Source organism: Notothenia coriiceps, unplaced genomic scaffold (genome assembly GCF_000735185.1).
Source record: "Notothenia coriiceps isolate Sejong01 unplaced genomic scaffold, NC01 NC01_scaffold00015590, whole genome shotgun sequence".
NCBI classification, from domain to species: Eukaryota; Metazoa; Chordata; class Actinopteri; order Perciformes; family Nototheniidae; genus Notothenia; species Notothenia coriiceps.
The window spans coordinates 170,287-173,052 of record NW_011348291.1 but is presented as its reverse complement, the minus strand read 5'-3'; the positions used below and the strand labels follow the sequence as shown (position 1 = coordinate 173,052).

General features: G+C 39.3%; 1 protein-coding gene and 1 long non-coding RNA gene across 2 annotated transcripts in view; one reads left to right on the top strand and one right to left on the bottom strand.

The window, feature by feature from the left end:
* LOC104948963 (uncharacterized) overlaps positions 1-334 on the top strand; it is a 2,817-nt gene extending 2,483 nt beyond the window's left edge. Inside the window, exon 3 of the long non-coding RNA XR_798754.1 lies at positions 232-334. This is a non-coding gene — a long non-coding RNA (uncharacterized lncRNA). The remainder of the gene's footprint in view (positions 1-231) is intronic.
* The window catches only part of notch2 (notch receptor 2), a 78,374-nt gene that overhangs the window by 25,846 nt on the left and 49,762 nt on the right, over positions 1-2,766 (bottom strand).

Here is a 2,766-nt window from a genome sequence, read left to right as displayed (position 1 = left end):
AGACTTTAAGACAGTTATGAATCAGTTTACAGTAAAAAGGAGTCACACAGACTGAAGTACTGACACACACATTAGTTCCAGAAAAGTCTCTTGACATTTAAGATGTGAAGCACCAAGATTATTGAGGAAGCTACTCTGCGCCGTTGCCCAGGGCTCAAAATAAACTTTTATCCTCAGTGTCCCACAAAAGTCCCGCATTGGACATTAAACTGTCCCAGACCAAACCCATAGCTTAAAGATGGGGTGGGTCATTTTGGGGAAACCAGCTCGAGTGCGCTAGAATTTGAAAATACACAGCCGGAAAAAATCTGCCACTTCCTTACAGAGCCCCTCCTCCAACACACAGGAACGCGCACATGACCAATGAGGGCACGAGATAAGTTTGTGCACAGATGGAAGGCTGACAGGCAGGTAGGCCATCCAGTTATTTTAGACGGGCCGGCTCAGATGATTGGTCGTGCTTTTTACAGTACCACGGCTTCCACAGATGACTTTTCTTTATGGATTTTTTGTCAAAGCACTTCAGATATTCATTGCTATCGGTATGTTAAGAGCATTCCATGGAATATAACAAAAAGTGTATCTCGAGCCGGTTTCTCAAACCTACCTACCCCACCTTTTAAATTAAAGTTATTAACTATGACTTATTATTATTATCCATGCAAGTTCACCGGCTTCACTTAATGGACTGTGATGGAAGTTGTGCTGGTTGTTTCCTGCACTCATCACTGTGGCTTTCTTTAGGGCTTCTTTGCTTTTAACCACCACAAGTGTTGTTCATCCACCTCATGTGTGTCAATTCATCATTGATTTTGTGTGTAAGCGCATTTTTCTATTTCTACACCGAAAAATAAATTACGCATAAATGTATTAATTTCATTTCTGATGATGTGTTTACGTAATTTTCTTGGCACTTAATCTTTGTTTCCACAGATCCTTTTTTTTTAACCACTGACAAGAGAACTTTTTTATTTGAGTGCTTCTCTTGCCCCATAAACCCTATAAGAGGAAAAGGGGGAAGCTGAACTTGTTGAAAGGGCTAAACTGGGGTCAGTCGTAGAAAGAAGAAGTTAAAAAGTAGAAGGATGTGAGGTGGGGTTATCTGGAAGTTGTTGACTGAGAGCCTGGTAGAAACTAAAAACATAAAGTGAAAACCGTCAGCAATTATTTGAGGAATGTAAAAGATGAAGACATTAACGAAACATAAATGTATCCAAATTCAAAGTTAAGAATATGTCTTGACCACTGCTTCACAACAGCTGTAGAGTTTATGACTAAAAGAAAAGCAACTCTTCCTTTGAGATAGTTTGGTGAACAAATCATATTTCCAGCTTATTCATCAGCCATTTTGTTTCAATTACTCTTTTTTCTGCTATTTCAGTGAAATGATTCAGCCACATGACATGCAGACAGGAGGAAATTACAATATTACACAACATGTCCACTAGAAGATCTCATCAGACAAGGATCCCTTCGTCACTTTCTATTCCTCTGTTTCTCTCAGTCCCTTCTCATTTCATCGTTTATTTGCCAGGGACAATGCACAGTAATGAACACTTAAAACGTTCAAATGTGTCAAGCGTAACAGTGCCAGATTTAGCTTTGTGCTCATTTCCATCCGCATCTCTTTGAGTGACAGACTGAGGTGTCATTTTGTTACACAGAATATGTTATTCATCAGGAATATGTTATTCAACTTCCTGTGTATGCAACTTTGTCTGTTTCATCGTGAGCCTGTGCGTGCGTGTGCGTGTGTGTGTGTGTGTGTGTGTGTGTGTCACATGTCAGACATGCCGTTTGGGGACTGTGGGCAACAGAGCAGCCTGCTGCCTCTTACACAGGCCTCTAAACCTGCCTCCCTCGAGGGGCTCAGGTAACATAATAGGAGAGAAGCACTACACAGTAACTAACACACACACACACAAAATGAATACCTCCTTTAATAACCACTCCAAATTAAAATGAGATCCTTATTTAACAGACAAGCAGACTTCGGGCATGTAAAAACAAAAGGAGGAGAATCTGAGATCGGTGTTATGAGCCATATAAAAACAGAGACAGAACAATGGAGGGGGAATTATGTGAAATGTAGTCTCGCGCTTATTTACTTTTATTATTAAGGGCCACCCCACCCCAAAGCAGCTTTAAGATATTAGGTTATGAGCTCATGGGAAAGTAACACTTTAATGAATCATGCCAGGCAGAAGTCGAACAGATCAATCATGGATGTGAATCTTCTGCTTGACGCGTGAATGTCCTCAAATCCTCAAATATGATAAACAACATGTGACAACATATTCCCAAACCAACTTTATGTTTGGTTTAAAAATATATAGAGTTAATGTAATGCAAAACAGTACAAACGTTAAGATTGAATCAGCACTAATGCTAGTATTAAGAATATTGTTTGTTTAAGAAAGTGTCGTTTTTCATTTGTTTTGACAAGATGAACGTTAAAGTTTAGATTTGCTTAACAATATCCTACCTTTCCGGATTATGAACAAAAGAGTCTATCCTACTAATGAGAACTATCTGTGTGGCCAAAGCCTGCTATCTCATTCCATAAATCTACTTTAGTTTAGAAAAATGAACACAGGTTCTGTAGTTTATTTTAAAGCGAATGGACATACACTGCCTGCCTGCCTGCCTGCCTGCCTGCCTGCCTGCCTGCCTGACATACTGTCTATTGCACAACTTAATCCAGGTGAGAAAAAGTATTACAAATATATTTAAGTAGATTTTGAGCTTGTTCTAATATGAAAGTAT